Source organism: Spinacia oleracea, chromosome 1 (assembly GCF_020520425.1).
Source record: "Spinacia oleracea cultivar Varoflay chromosome 1, BTI_SOV_V1, whole genome shotgun sequence".
Lineage (NCBI taxonomy): Eukaryota > Viridiplantae > Streptophyta > Magnoliopsida > Caryophyllales > Amaranthaceae > Spinacia > Spinacia oleracea.
Window position 1 is genome coordinate 112,602,437 of NC_079487.1, and position 18,313 is coordinate 112,620,749.

An 18,313-nucleotide genomic window follows, 5' to 3' on the forward strand; every position below is an offset into this window, starting at 1 on the left:
CAAAGACGTTGCGCAACCCATGCAAGATGTTGCACGGTCCGTGTCAATGCTCTCCAGAGATGTTGAACGGTGCGTGTTAAGACTGTGCCCCTAGCTACTCCACTTCTCTTCTTCTCTTCTCCTTTGAATAGAAGTACTCCTTAGCCCTTGGTCTTGACTAGCTTGATGGGAGCTTTCTATTCCAACTCCTCCTCTTTCATGCGAGTCCTTTGATAATGGTGATGAAGGGGGAAATGAGGAGGTTGCGGGGCTATACTCGTTGCTCATGATCGTGGTTTTTCTCTCATTTGGATAAACGGGACATTCATATTTTGTGCGTCACTTTAGCTTAACCTGAAAATAGGGAGAGAGAAGCTATCCATATATAGAAAACAAGAAAAGAACTCATTTTATGATATAAATATATTATTTTCTTAAACTATGTGCCAAATGGAGCCGCACATGCCAATTATTGCAAAACGGAGAGAGTATGTAGAAGAGGGTTTCTCCATTTTTGACTAGAAAAAATTGAGATTTTTGACTAGAAATAGTATTTATACGGAGTTGTTGCTACTCTTTTATACAAGTAGTACATGTTGGCAGACGTGTTTTCATTCTTTCTTCAAGCAGAAGCATTGTCAAAGGAGTTATAAATAGTATCTGTAAGAAGTACTCCCTCCATTCCTTTTTGTTGTACCCATAAGGAATGTTGGGGGTATTTTAAGAAAACTGAATCTTGGGTTGTATTGGGATATGGGTAATGATTGGGTGTAAGAATAATGATTGTGTGTAAGAAAAAGAATAAAGTAAAGAGAGAGAAAGTATTAAATTAATTGGGGAAAAAGTAGATATTTATTAAAGTATTGAAATAAATCAGCAAATAAATTCAGTCACATGGGGCCATGGGACCCATCTGAGATTACATTGACCAATAAGAAAGCAGCAAACAATGAATCACGTTTTTTTGGCTGGAAATTTTGGCCAAACTGTTGACTTTCACTTTTCCCTCCAAAATTTTCCCAAAATAAAAAAACAGGGGATTACATTTTTCCCTCCAAATTTTTGAGGGGTTGTAAAAGTGAATTCCCTTTATAAATAGGGTCACTTTCTCCCACAAAAGAACAAAATCTGACTAAAACCAAGTTCAATAAATACACCAAAATTTCTTCCTCAATTCAGCATTAAAGAGCAAAAAAACAGGGGACTTAATGGCTTCAGATCAAGAGGATGACGATTTCCTCGGTTTTTCTGATGATGAAGGCGACGGCATTAACTCCGATTCTGACTCGGAGGAAGGTGATGATGCTGCTGACTTGGTACAAGCTTCTCAAAATACTGCTGCTGAATTTGGGGACATTGGGTTTAATGAAGATGTACCAAACAGCACTGAATATGTACAGCAAGTACCAGAAGTAGAAGGGGAAGGGCAGCAGCAAACTACCAACTTTCAAGAGGTACCCTTTCTTTTTGATTTGAACTTTCCACCACCATCAGAAAATGCATCACCTCATCATCATCAAACAGCAACACACACAACAGATCATCACAAGCCAAGGACTCCAAGAATAAATAATGAATTGAGGCTAGAAATATTGGTGTTCCTGCTCAATAGAAAGATTCCAGATTCAGAAACTTTGTTGTATGGGGCAATAAGGGATGCAGTCATAGAATATGATTACACCAGAAAAACCATAGGCAAAATATGGGACAAAGCAAAGAAATAGAAGGCAGCAATGAATTCATATATTGTGCAAAGCCAATATCACAGATGTGGAAGGAAAAAGGTTCAAGTCTCCTATGACTCAATTGCAAAAATAGGCATGGGGGACAGAACATGCATCGTAGATCTTGCAAGAATGCTGAATTTGGGACCAACAACAGTATGGAGGCTCATCAAGAGGAAAATTATAAAGCCACACTCAAGTCCCTTGCATCCAGGCATTTCAGAAGCATGCAAAATGGCAAGGATAAGGTGGGCAATCAGACTGATAATGGACTACACTATACCACAAGAACCAACCTATTACAGCATGTATGACTTCATTCATATTGATGAGAAGTGGTTTTATTTGACTCAAAAAAACCAGAGAGTTTATCTTGCAAACAATGAACCCTATCCACACAGAAGTGCAAGTTCAAGAACCAAGATACCAAAATTCATGTTCATGGCAGCAGTAGCCAGACCAAGGTGGGGTGAAAATGGGGAATGTGAATTTGATGGTAAAATAGGCATATTTCCATTCACAAATGCAATTGCAGCCAAGAGGACATCAAAAAACAGACTCAAGGGGACCATTGAAACAAAGCCAGTGAAGTCTGTAAATCAAATAGAGACAAGGGCAATGATGATCAACAACCTACTTCCAGCAATCAAGGCCAAGTGGCCACCACATGAAGGGGAAAAGGTCATCTATATCATTCAAGATAATGCAAAGGCACATATATTGCAAAGTGATCCTGAATGGCAACTACACTACAAACAAGATGGGTTCACTTTTGTGTTGACTCAACAGCCAGCAAACAGTCCAGATTGCAACATCTTGGACTTGGGATTTTTCAGGTCAATACAATCACTTATGCACAAGAAAATGCCTAAAACTGTGGAGGACTTAAGTGGAGCAGTGTATGATTCTTTTAATGAGTTGCATCCTAAGACATTGTCTAATGTGTGGATGACATTACAGTTTGTTTCTAATGAGATTCTAAAACACAAAGGCAACAATGATTACCAACTTCCACACAACAAGAAGAAGATTTTAGAAGATGAAGGCAGACTGCCAGAGCAAGTCAAAGCACCTATATGGGCAGTTAATGAATGCATGCAACTCTATGATGAATGGAAAGCAAACCAGTGAAGCAAAGTGAAAACAATTAGATAACTTTTTGTGTTTTGGGGACATGTTTTTAAAATGACAAGTAAAACCACTGTGTCACTTTTGTAAGCTTAAATGCAAGCATAACATGTAGGCAAAACATTTTGTAAGCATATCTTTTGGAAGCATCAATGAATGAATCTCATGTTTAAGTTTAGTAAAGTTTTTTTTCTTCATTCTTATTCACATCAACATAGAGTAATCAAGGCAAGGCAATAAACAAGGCAGCATTGGCAGAAAAAGTACAAGGCACAAGAGGTAAGGCAGCATTGGCAACACTATAAACAAGGCAGCATTGGGTTCTTAAGAACAAGGCAGCATTTGCAATATCACAACTCTAAACACATCGGCTTCAAAATGGAAATAAATAATAATATCACATCATTTTCAGATGGAAATTATTCCCATTTTGAAACCGATGCGTCAAAAGATGTAATTTTGACAAAAACAATCAATTCATCATTGATAACACATGGAATATGCCTCACATAAACAAAGAATCATAAATATCTCAGAATGTCCCCAAAAATCATTGAATCAAACCCTTTCCAATTAAACTTAGCTCCTGAAAAACATCATGGATGCTAATGGTGCATGAGTTTGATTGAAAAACAAAGGGTTTGACACTCATAAAATGAAGACTCATCACAGATCACAAGGCATAAGTACAAAAACTTTATCACATCACATCTCTAAACACATCGGCATCCAAATGGAAAGAATGCATATCACATCATTTTCAGATGGAAATTCTTCCCAATTGGATGCCGATGTGCCAAAAGATGTAATGGACAAGGAAACAAGAACAAAGCAGCAAAAACAAGGAAGCAATGAACAAGGCAACATCATTGAATCTCAGTTAAGTTGTTTTACATCATTGACAGATTTGTTTCTAAATGATTTACAACCTCACCACCAATTCACCAAAGGGGATACTAGATCAATCAATGATGTGACATGATCTGTATTCCCTTTGGTGATTGGTGGTGAGGGACATGTTTAGAATCAAATATCTCAGGTTATCAACACATGCATCACAGAATATCAACACTAACATCATTGAATATCAGAAACACATTATACATGTTTTGCAATACATGAATTGCCTCTCCTGTCTAACCTGACATAAGATCTCAGAATGTCCCCAAGCATCATTGACACAAACCCTATCCCCTAACACTTAGCTCCGGAGGAGCATCAATGATGCTAATGGTGCACAAGTGTTATTGGAACATTGGGTTTGAGTCTCAGCAAATGAAAGACACATCACAGATCAAGCATAACAATAACAATCAACAATGCATCAGATCACCATGAACTGATCAAAACATAGGGTTTGAACCTCATCAAATGAAAGACTCATCACAGACCTCCACTGATTCATGGGACATGAAGCATTAAACAGATCATTAACATGTAGGGTTTCATTTCTCAGACATATTGACACACATCATTGATCAAGTAGTTTCAATACTATCATATCTTTAACATTCTTCTGCCGAACGAAATGATTGATATTCACATTCCATTGTGTGAAATGACATTCACTCCGTTCGACAAAAGAAGTTAAAGGACAATTATCAAAACAAAGATCTCAGAATATCAACAATCACATCATTGAAGATCACAAACCTCCTAATATTGATCTCAGAATGTCCCCAAGCATCATTAAAACAACTCCAAACCACAAACACTTAGCGCCCGAGAAATATCATTACTGATACTAATGGCAGCACGAGTATTTGTGGTTAGTTGGACTTGTTCCTCAGCAAAAAAAAGACTCATCATCGATCACAACAAATAAAGGGACATTATTGTATCCTAAAGGGACATGCTTGGACATTAAGCATTCAACACCAGGCCACACTGAGAGGACTGAAATAACCCAAACCCTATCCCCAAATTATGTTCATTTCATGCCTTTACTAAACCAAAACATAGTTATACTGATCAAATCTCATACTCACCAAAGCATCATATTTATCATACACAAAACATACCATAAAACAGGGGACATTAAGCCATCAAATCATGTTCATCACACAGACAACATTCCACAAAATTTCATAACCATATGGAAACACCATCATCCAATCATCATTATCAATATCAATTTCATAACATCATTATCTAACATCAACATCCATACAACTAATCACAACATCATCATCCAAACAACAACACCCCTGGCCAACAACAGATCACAGTTGTTGGCATCCACCTTATGACTCCACAGCTAGCCAGCATTCAATAAAATGAAAAAAGGGAGAAAGGAGACAGACTTATCTAAGCATCATCAGACGCTGAAGCCGATTTTTTTCCCTTTTCTCCTTTCTTTGAGGAGGGATAACCAGATGAAAGTTGTCCTGGAGACCCAACAGCATCACCATTCTCATTTTCACACTCCCCAACATACACCAGATCAAATGAATCATACCCACTTGGTTCCTTGCAATCAATAGGGGACAAACAACATGATTAGTGCCCTCATAAAATAACAGGGGACCATGAATTAAAATCAGATTTAATCAAACAACTCAAAATAAAGTTCCAAATAATTTCAGATCACCATGGTTACCACATGCAATGAGATAAATGAGAGCAAATCACACAATAATTCCATTAAAATCCAACTAATTATCCGAATACATCCAGATCCCATTTTTACCCAAAAAATGTGAAATAATATCCCAAATACATCCAGATCCCATTTTTAACCACATGCAATGGGAAATCAGATCAACAAAACACATGAATATTCCGATTTTCTTCAAATAATTTCCAAATAGCTCCAAATAAAATCAGAACTCAATTTTAACAACATGCAATGAAAAAACAGAGCACAAAATACAATCAGAACTCAATTTTAACAACATGCAATGAGAAAACAGAGCAAAGAATAACATAAAAAGCCCGAATGAATCCAACAGATCTCCAAAAAATTCCCAAAAATTTCGAAATAATACCAGATCTGCATTTTTAACACATGCAATGGGAAATCAGACCAACTTATCCAAAAAATAATCCGAGTTTAATGAACAATACTCCAAATAAATCCAACATTAATCAAATCCCACTTTTTTAGACATGCAAACAATCATCAAACCATTTTAATAAAACCGACATCAATAACCCTAAATAAATCGCAAAAAATCAAAAGTAATACCTCATCGGAATCTCCTTCACCGAAAAAAACGCAGATCTGAGGGAGTGGGTTTCCGATCGTCATATTTTGACTCAACCTCCTCTCCTGGCTCCACTTCCCTCTTCCGAAACCATTCTTCCAAATAGTTTCGAGTACTCGTATTTTCTTTTTGGGCCAAATACAGATTGTTTTTATATTCGGCGGAGTAGGAATGCTCGTTATTGGGACAGTTGCACTTGGATCCCCAATCACAGTTGGAATCGGGGATTCTTTGACCAGAAGTTCCCACCCCAGAATCACCTCGAGTTCTAGACAAAGAAGAACCCATAAAGTACCAGAAAAACAGAGATCAGCGACGATTAGGGACCAAAAAGGGGACAAAAATAGAGGGGATCTGATCGGAAAATGAATCTGAGTAATTTTTATGAACGTTTTTCGGCGAAAACGTTTCAGATTTGTGAGATTTGGAGAGGAAAACCCATATCAGAGGCGGAAAACCTAGGGTTTTCTCAAGAACAGGGGAGGAATTTTAAGAGAGAGAGAGAGTGAAATAAGAGAGAGAGAGAGATCCGAAGAGGTGAGAGAGATAAATCAGAATGAGAGGTGAGAGAGGGATTGTGAGATAGGGACGGGTTATAAAGGGAGGGGGGTGGGGTTAGGTTAATTAATTAAATAGGGTGGGTGGGGTAAAAGTGGGTGGGAAAGGGTAGAATCTTAGGGTATTTTTTGTAAATAGTGGGGAATCTTAGGGTAAATTGGTAAAAAAACTATGGCCAAAAATAGTAAAGATTCAGTAGGGGAACAACAAAAAGAAACGCCAAAAAAGGAAATGGGAACAACAAAAAGGAATGGAGGGAGTAGTATCTGTTGGCAGGCATGTTGCTACTTTGTGTTTCCCCTGATTTTGAGAAACAGGCTGATGTTTTGATGTTGGTGCCGTATCATAGGATATTCTAGTGGAGTTGGAGAACCTCCTTTTAATTTGGTTGCTCTTATATGTTAAATTACCTATTATTGGTGACAAATTAATTGTTCTTATGTTTAGGACTTATCGGACTTGGCAAGCCAACAACAAAGGATCTTGAAAGTCTCTAAGATGGAAAGAACTTGCAGTAAGATTTAATTATCTTGCTTATTATTTTATCGTAATTTTATTCATATATATGTTAATCTTTAATTTAATGTGTATTATATTTGTGTCTTAGTGTTCTCGCCAACCGAAAATGTTTGAATGTGGCTATTAAGTCATAGAAGTACATGTATCAAATAGTTTTATTTGGATTACAAAGTATATGTAATCTGGAAGAGGTACGTGTATTTTTGTTTTTATAGCTTTATCGATCATTTTTTTTACTATGCGCTAGCTTTTATCCAAAGTTACTAATTATACATTATTTTGTTGAAGTACATATATTTTCTCCAAACCCGTACACTCAAGAGGAGATCGACGATGTTCGAGGGAAATGTAGCATATATTTTATTAGTAGTTGTTTGTGGTCATTTTCTAGTTTTCAGAGATAGAAAACTATAACAAATTGTTGGTTAATTTTTCGGAATACATTATTTATACTAGTTGAACCAACTTTCTTTTTTGAATTAATTGAAATTATGCAACTCTCTGTTTATGTATTTTGTGAATTTATTATTTATTTTATTAAGTATGTAGAAATAATTTAAATTCGTGAGAATTAAAAACATAAAACACAATTTAGGTGTCGCCTCATATAATTACACGCGACTCCTAATGGTTAATAAATTATTTTTTGTAAAAATAAAAGAACACTTTTCGTGTCGCCTTTTGGTATAATAGGCGACTCAATGGGTAAAAAAGGTCAAAAAATAATTCGGAAAATATTTTTTTTGTCGCCTGTAAACTTAAGAGGCGAATCTAAAGGTAATTAGTTTAATAAAATAATTTTGCAAACATCTTTCGTGTCGTCTCTTAGTATGTTAGGCGGTCTCGATTATTAATAAATTTAATAAAAGATTTCGGAATTTTTGTTGTTGTGTCGCCTATAAACTTTAGAGGCGACTAGTATAACTAAAATAATGTATAAAAATAATCCCGGAAAATATTTTTCGTGTGGCCTATAGAAATTAGAGGCAACATTAAAGGTTAATTAATTCTTGTAAAATAAATAAAAAGTACCTTTCGTATCGCCTCTGAGTATAATAGGCGACTCAGAATGATTAATTATTATTTTATTTTTTAAAAAAATATGTCTTTTTTATCGCCTCTCCTTAGTAGGTGGCTTGTATAATAGTATTGGTATCGCCTCAAATAGGCGATCCTAAACCACCAAAATTTTAGAGTCCCTAATTTCAAAGACGCTGCATAGACGACACTTAAAATAATTTAGAGGCGACCCGCAAAAGTATTTTTTGTAGTAGTGCATGTGAAATACTTCGTCCACCTCGTTTCTTTAATAACGTGTTAAGGTCTAATTCTAGAAAAAGGTTATTAAAAAATTATTACGTAATGTGCAATTATTGTGAGCCATTTGGACTCCACTTCGGTTCTGTACTCGTTGATTTCGTTTTCATTCCCACACAATTTACGCGCACCACCAAGTTCTTACCTCATTCACCGTTAATTACATTGAAGTTTTAGATAATTGCGTGTGCATCATCTGTTAACAGCCTTATTTATTTATTTAGATTGATCCCCTTGTAGATCGATGTATCCTACCTACTCAATCCATATTGCTCGTAGTATAATATATTAAAAGATATTTATAAGAGCGTCTATATACTATTTTTTTTTGGTGTTAGCACCCGTTTCACCCTTAGGGTTAATTCGAATTCGGGGCGAGTTCTGAGTGGATAGGTTCCAGTCCCCTCCCAATTGTTATTGCGGGGGATCGAACACGAGTTCTCCCTACCAAGTTCAGCCTCAATCACCACTGAACCAACAGACAATTGGTAGCTTCTATATACTATGAATGTCTATATACCACTTAAAACCTGAACTCTGTCTAAACGTTTCCAATTCTTCCTAAATTGTTTAAGTGTAGTGCCATACTTAGAAATGAATTGTGACATGAATTATTTGGTCATCGTTTAAATATTACTACTATTAGAAAAGTGCAAATTCTTTTGAAATGCCGTATGACAGTACTCCATACTAAATTATCAAACGTACAATATGTCACATGATCACCCACCTCTTAACCAACTGGCATAGTATGAGCATGATATGACCATTAAGTAATTGTCAGACAGTCTAATATAATAGTATGAGCATGATATGACCATTAAGTAATTGTCAGACAGTCTAATAGAATACGGAGTACTAGTAGTAGTTAGTGTGTGCCTTTTTCCTGCAAGTATAGGTATGCTATTATCGTGAAAGAGTGTTATGCCCTCATCACCTACAAGGATGAGTTAAGTTGTCCTTCCTTAAAAGTCTGACCTATTAACTTTTCTTATCAAAAATAAACACTACAAGAATTTGTATCTTTAATGACAACCTAATTACGACGGGTCAAAAATCATGTCGCAAATTGCGACGGAACTAACAACCCAACAAAGACGGGAACAAACGTCGCAAATGTCTTTTACGACAAGTTAACGACGGCCCCTTTTATGACGGGTTCGTGACTGAAAATCCCGTCACTAATCAACAATTACGGGGTCTATAGTAGTGACCAACACTATCTTTTCCTGATCATCAATAAATAAAATGAAATTAGTGTTATGTATGTATGTTTATTTTTATTTTTTTGAAACCAAGTGTTATATATGCACGTCTAAATGAACAATAAAGCTAGATTCCTTTACATATTTGCTTCGTAATTATTAGTAGTTCAACCCTGCATTGCACACTTGTTTAATGATGATTTATAAGGATGCATGACTAATGCAAATCTTTGCAGTATTAACCAATGGTGATATTACAGGTGGGTTTGTGAATAAAAGCCAAGTGGAAAATGAGGCATTAGTAAGGGCATGTGTCTTGAAGAAGAAAGAACATGGTGTTAGATGCATATCCCTGACTCTATGTTATGGCCGGTCCCTTAATTCGATTGTATAGATTGATGAAGACACATTTTTTTTTTTGGATAAGGGTAGTTGCGCACTTGCGCTTCCGCCCCCCCACTTGTCATTTTAGGTTATTCGGATATGTTTTTGGAATACCAGGCCACCTTATTATGATTATTATTATTATTAACCTCCAATAAATAATTAAATTAAAAAAAAAAAAAAAAAAAACATGAGTTGACTGGAAATATTATTATTCTATGACTCTATGTAACTTGAATTGCCTCTAAGGCTTTTGTCATTCACATACAATGCAACATATTAAATGCTCTTTCATTTTCATTCTTCCCCTTTTAATTAATTTGTTCTTTAACGATTCTCTTTGGACAATAATAGATTCTAGGGTGAAAAAGAGAGAACATACACTATTTATGACAATTTAATGGCTAGGGTACGCTAGATAGATTATTGAATATGTCGGATTGAGTTATTCTTGTATTAGACGTAGTGATTGATGAAATATGGGTGAATTTTTGTAGAATATAAAGACGACTAACTAAGTAGAAGATTATGTACGTAGTTACTTTTATTGAGAATAACGGGGTGATATATTTCATTTTGCACTTGAGAAGTATGTTGACCGATTTAAATCGGTTATGTTATTATTCCGAATTTAAGATGGTGCTTTTGTGATATATATATACATTCTTTTTTTCTTTATTAAGTTTCACCCATGGAGTATATATACCCTCAAGAGTCGAAGAGTATATGTACCAAATAAAATAAGTATATATATAATATATTTGGACTTTTTGTATTTTCAACTCTTTCTAGGAATTTTGGTCCAATAATATATGGGACTTCGCACTTGAGATGTTTTTAGGTCAACCTTGTCTATTTTTTGGTGCAAATGAGCTACAAGGGCGGAGGATGAGAATCGATCCCAGGATCACCTGGAACCGGGATGGAAGCTCTAACCAACTGAGCTATCCATTACTCTCAGGTCAACATTGTCTATAAATGCGCGCAAGTCTATATTCTCTACACTTGGTTTTATTTTATTGGATTTGAATTACTTCAATTCTTACTTTTAATCATTAAAATGAACTAACATATTTTTATTTTTATCGATAACAAATTCTTATTTACAAGTGAAATATTATACACCGGAATAAAAGTGAATTAAAAAATGCTTAAAAACTATCTATTTTTATAGGGATAACATGCATTTTTATCTTTTATAAAATATTATTCATTTAAAATGAATAATAAAAATTAATAATTTAATCCTTTAAAATGCTAATTTTTCAATTTTTATATTATAATAAAAGTTACTCAAAACATAATAAAAGTTATTCTGGTGCACAGAAAATTTATCATGTAGTACAAAAGAACTAGTTATCATGGAGTAATAAATAACTAGTTAAAGTTATCTTGGAGTAAAAAAAAACTAGTTAAAGTTATCCTGGTGTACAAAAAAAAACTAGTTAAAGTTCTTGGTGTATAATATATTTATTATACACCTTGTGCGTGCAAAACATTTGTATGCCGATTTACTAGAAGAGATCATTACCAATAATGTTTTTTTTTTTTACATACAGTAAAAAGTACTAAAAATAAAAACAAAAGAAAAAAACTAGTCGGGTTTCAAAGCAAAAGTAGTGAAGGTTGCGCCTCCATTAATTGCCATATGTGCCAACGCATGGGCCATACTCACCTGTTCTCGGTCAACTTTACGAATGTCGCAATGTGTAAAATCTTGTCCATGTCAAAGAATGGTGGTTAGTGTCCAATGCATCTGTATGTCATATATAAGAGCCACCATCAATAAGATTAGCCACATGGTTCGTTGAGTCAGTGTAGATAGTGATACTTGTCATCGAACAAGAGAGATCACATTCTATTCCCTTCAAGCACGCTAAAGCCTCTGCTTGTGTTGTTGAGCAAGCCATACCTAAAGTACAACCACCAACGATATTTCCATTGTTGATGCTATGCTAACCTAACCTCCAACCCATACCCGCCCTTTTAGTTTGTTTCTTCCAAGCTCCATCCACTTAAATACGGGTAGAATTTGAAAACCTTTGTTGTCTCCCAATATCAATATGAAAAAACCCTGGGGGGTAAAAGGTTCCACCCTGTGGTTGATATTGATCTTCCAAAGACCTTTCTTTGAAGTCGAGAAGATACTATAATGTTGTAGAGCTTCGTTGATGCATGATTGTATTGACGATGTATCTCTAGTTTGTCCCCTAAAGATGTGGTTATTCCTCGTAACCCACAATGCCCATAACGTACAAGGAATTATGGTAGTCCGTTCCCCTCCTTTCCATTGGTTTAAAAAAACCAGGATATAGTAAAGAATCCATTATGTAAGATTTAGATCCTCATTATGATTTGAGTGGATGTCTAAAGATCCACTCCTCCAAACACGCTGCGCTAAAGAACAAAAACGAAACAAATGTTGTCAAAAAAAAAAAAATGAAAATTGATAAAATTCTCCGCTGTTCTACGCCACTAATGTTAATCACTTATACATCATCGTTAAAAATTAATTGCCATGTATTTACGTACTTTCTTTGTTAAAAAATTGTCTTGTACGTAGTATTTACGTACTTTCTTTTTTTGATAAGCAAGTAGTATATTAGATTATCAAACAATTACAAAGTGTGCAAGCCTAGAGGACAGACCCTCAAGGCAACCAGAACAAACGGGCTAAAACCAAAACCACTACCCTGTAAACAGGGTTGAAAACCATTTGTGATCCCTATTGTTAAGTATTTACGTACTTTCTTTGTTACTCCCTCCGTCCCGGAATACTTGACCTGTTTTCCTTATCGGGCCGTCCCTTAATACTTGACCTGTTTCTAAAAATGGAAATATTCTAACAATATTATATTATTTCTCACTCCACCCCTATTAACCTACCTACCCCCTACTCCATACAAAAAATAATTAAAAATTCAACCCCTACTCTCCCCCAACCCCACCTCTTAACCCACCTCCCACTAACTACATTAAAATAATACCCACTATCAACTACTACCTATTAAATTAAATAAGTCAATTCAAGTCCCTTAAACTCTGTGCCGGTCAAACCGGGTCGAGTATTCCGGGACGGAGGGAGTACTAAAGAAGTAATTTGTATGTAGTACTATCTGTTAAGTTTATTATTGAGGGAATATGATTATTATTATTATTATTATTTGGGTGATGATAAAGGTCGCAAGTTGCGACAACATTTAGTTGTTGCAATCTTACGTGTCGCAGTTTAATTGGTACATATATGCGCCACGTAGACTATCCGTCATCAGAATATTTTTACTATCAATTCAATATTTTTACTATGAAAATATGTAAATAATGAAGTCGATATAAAGAAGGAAACAAATTAGAATATTAAGATTTTCTTACCCTTTTATGAAACATGTATAATAGGTTATGTAAGTTAAATATTTTAGTTTCCAATTTATATCATGCCACATAAATATGCAATGTCATCATTGTGACACGGCTTAAAGGTCGCATGTTGCGACCTTTATCATTTTCGTTATTATTTTAGTGCGAAGGATTAGTGGGTTTATGATGATTAGTGACGATAAACACACACTCTATCTGATTATCCTCTCTTTAATTAGTTACAAATATAATATGGTTGTTGGCAAATGATAATCTATCTGTAAGTATGGTACGTCTAACATGATCAAAATACATGATTGTAAACGTTAAATGATTGTACTTAAATTAGTGGATGATGGACCGATATGGACCACCAACCTCAATCCAATATGTCATTTTCGATGCTTGTAAAAGATAAGTGAAGAACTCATAGACGAAAAGTGTCTACCAAGATCAAAATAATTGATGGATCGATTATTTATATATTAATTTGTATATATTTAATGTGATCCTTTTATGTTCTCTTATTCCACAATCCATAATGGCATTTTAAGATGTGGAGTATAATTTTAGATGCGTTCTACTAAATTGAATTTTATAAGATTGGTCCCAACGTATATAAAATTGGTCGGCTAATTCAATTATAGCCAGAGTATCATCTGGCGTGGGCTCGACGACTTAGGCAAAGATACATAGAGTCTTAGAGATATGATTCAAAGCTACTAAACATTGAACATATGATATCCAAGCTTGGAATTGCGGCTGAATAAGAGTTATACTCCCGTATCTTTTACTCAAAGAAGATTTATGAAAATCAAATCATATAAAATAATACTTTTATTCTTTGAAAGAATGAAGTTAGATAAACATTGATCGACCTAAATTAGAAGATAATGTTAATGAATTGTCGATCATGACCCAAAAAGTAATAAAAACAGCGAAAAAGCTGAATGTTAATAGTTGTAAGTTCATTGTCTTTCCTATTTTTGAGCAATGCCTAAAAGATAAAGTTGGAAGATGATATGATCTAATTATATAGTGTTAGGGGATTGTAGTCAAAAGGGGAATGGAAGTTGGCTGCCGAATCAAATCAGATTTACGTGTAGAATGTTTATTTGATTTAAATCCCATATATAATTGTGGTATATGCGTTTAAGTATATATAGATTTAATTAATAATTTTGTTGATACATTAATAAGTTCCAAAAGTTGCCTTTAGATAGGGTAAGGATAAGATGATACCACTAATATATAATCTCCTTTCCATTCATATTGATTTGTCAATACTCAATAGAAGTGTCATGCCTATGTATTGCTTTTATGCATATATATTGTTTTTATCCATATGCGTGTTTGCATTCAAACTTATACAAAGTATGTTCTTAAAGACATGTCCACATAGCATAGCATAGCATAGCATAGCATAGGTCGGTATATATAATTGTGATGCACACGTCTAAATGTCTAATACACATTTTTGTGCGATAGAGAGTGTTATTCAATTCATCAGGTGGTATGATAAATTTGCGTCCAAAGTATGATTATTAATTGAAAACTCACAAATCACAATAATTAACATCACACACTAATCAATCGTATAGCCTTGCCGACTCATCTTTAATTTCATCTTTGCCTTTTGAGCCGACCTTTAATACACTAAATATTTCTGTAGTAAAGGAATGCTTTTAGAGTTTTATAGTTGATCTATATATTCTATTGTTGTAATTTATTTTAAGGTTGACTTGGGAGTAGCAATCATATATACTTAATACTTTCTCTGCTTTTATTTAATTGACATAAGTTTCTAGTCACGTTTTTCAATATATATTTTTTATCATTATTATCTTTAATTATATAAAAATAAAAAAGAATCGAGGAACTATCAAAAAGAGTTATCTAATACTAAATTATGCCAACTAAATAAGAATCGAGGAACTATATATAAAAATAAAAATAAAAACGTGTGAGGAAGTACTAATTAATATGATTACGCTTTTCCAGAAAGAGTTATCTAATTTCTAAAACATGAACGTATTTTACTATTTTTCATTATTATGTTTTCATCTTTTTTAGGTGTGTAGGTTAAACAATCATTTTTTATACGTATTATTTTAGGCCATGTTTAGTTCACCTTATTTCTCCTGATCTAATCTTATCTGATATGATCTGAACTGGTCTGATCTGAACTTATTGTTTCTGATCTGATCTGATCTGATTTTTCATAATTAAGATTTAAATAACAAAAACTACAATTATTAATATTTAAATGATTTACACGTAAAATACATTTTATTCAAATTTATAATATTGTTATAATTATAAATTATTTATTTGACTTTAGTCATTATTTAACTATTTCATATATTAGATAGACTTGGAAATGGTTTGGATACATCAGTTCTAATCTGGACATAATTTGGATATACCGGTTTTGATATGGACATAATAGTCCTAACGGTTCTAATCTGGACGTATGGGTTCTGATTTCGAAAGATTGGTTCAGATTGGGACATAATCTGTACAGATCGGTTCTAATCTGGACATGATCTCTAATCTGGACATGATCTATATATACATATGGGTTCTGATCTGGATATTATTTGTACAGATCGATTCTAATTCGGACATGATTGGCACATAGCAGTTCTGATCTAGCTGGACATAATGGTTCTGATTTGGACATGATCTGCACATACCGATCATACCAATTCTGATCTGGACATGAGTTGTACATATCGGTTTTTGTCTAGACATGATCTGCACATACCGATTCTGGTAATAATATAATGGTTCTGATTTGGACATGATGGTTCTAACCTGGACATGATCTGCACTTACCGATCATATATACCAGTTCAAATCTGGACGTACATATCGGTTCAGATCTTGACATGATCTGTATAGATCAATTCTGATGTGGGTATATCGGTTCTGATATGAACATGATTAGTACTGGTTGGTTCTGATCTTCACATGTCGGTTCTGATCTGGACATGATCTGTACGGATTGGCTATGATCTGGACATACAGGTCATAATATCGATACTCTAGACATGGTCAATAGAGATCGGTTCTGATCTAGACATGATCTTTACAAATTAGTTCTGATCTGGACATATCGATCTGATCTGCACATAATGTCACTACAAGAAATTATACTATTAACGACGGGAAATCCCGTCGCGAAAGACCAATAATCGTTGATTAACGACGGGATTTCCTGTCGCGAACCCGTCATAAAAGGGGGCCGTCGTTAATAGAAATCCCGTCGTAAATCTGTCGTAAACCCGTCGTAAAAGACATTTGTGACAGTAATTCCCGTCATTGTTTGGTTGTTAGCCCTGTCGCAAAAGGCTTTTGCGACGGGATTTTTGACCCGTCGTAATTAGGTTGTCGTTAAAGATACAAATTCTTGTAGTGTGTGTACATATTGGTTCTGATCTGCATATAATTTGTACATATTATTTATTATCTGCACATGATGTGTGCAGACCAGTTATGATTTTGACATGATCTGATCATACCGATTTGATCAGGACATATTAATTTAGATTTAGACAACAACATTTTTCTTATTAGACGATAATTTACATCGCCGACCTGTTGAGGATAACAACGTTATCCTAGAGGATAATATGATACAATCTGAAATATTGTGACTCACATGCATGTTCTCATCGGTTTCTTTTGATCAAATGTAAGGCAAAATCAAACAACATCGTGGTCGTGGCTTTATCTTTGCTAACAATGATTATTTGTATCATATGTCAAAGAAAAAATAAAATATTGCAAAGAAAAGAAATTATGGTTTGAAGATATAACGACGTAATTATTATTTTGTGAAGGTTGAAGATATAACGTAATTAGTGCAAAGGAGTACCAAAAAGAAGGAAAAAAAAGGGTAATAGATCGATAAGGAAACAAATAAATGGAAATAAGAAGATTTTATTGTAGGGAAAAACTCACCTTAGTTAGTTATGAATAAGTTTTTTTTTTTTTTTTGATATTCAATTGCTTAAAATGCTCATATAATGGTTGCTTAACCTGTGTATAAGGTGTATAAGTTGGAAAATTCATTATTTTTTATAATAAAATTAAAATTAAGTTGTTAAAAAGTCATACGACATCTACAAAGATACGGAGTACTTAAATTTAACAAATATTATGTACATAACAACATTAACTTATATAAATATAAAATAAATTAAATTAATTAATAAATAATAATACATAATTATTAATTATTAATTGATATTAATTATTAATTAATGTAATTATTAATTAATACTTCCTCCATTTTTTAATAATTGCACCATCTTGGTTTTAGAACTATTCTCATATTCTTAAATAGTTATTTTTTGTGATTTATATAGGGGCTTACTATTTACCGCCCCATATTACTCAAAACCGCCCTAATATTTTACCCATATACCCCCTTTATTTACCCCCTCATTTTAGCATTTACCATTATCCTTTACCTTTTCCCTTTTTACCGCCCACCCTAAACATAATGTGAAATAATTTTTACATGGCCGAGACTACCGGTGGAACATCAAATTCACAAGAGGACTTTTTTTCGGAAAAAAAATTCAGAAACTTATGCATTTCTAGTTTGTACCATGGTACAGACTTATGAAGTTTAAGCCTGTACCATGGTACAGACTTATGAGTTTTGAGCTCCGACCATGGTATAGACTTATGTAGTTTAAGCTCGTACCATGGAAGGAGCTTAATTAAACTTCATAAGTGTATACCATGGTCGGAGCTCAAAACTCATAAGTCTATACTATTTAATGTTTTGATTTGTTGTTGAATTTGATGTAATTTGTTTCGGAGAAAAGATTAAGAGACTTATGCATCTTAAGCTTGTACCATGGTACAGCCTTATGAATTTTAAGCTCGTACCATGGCAGGAGCTTAAAATGCATAAGTCTAT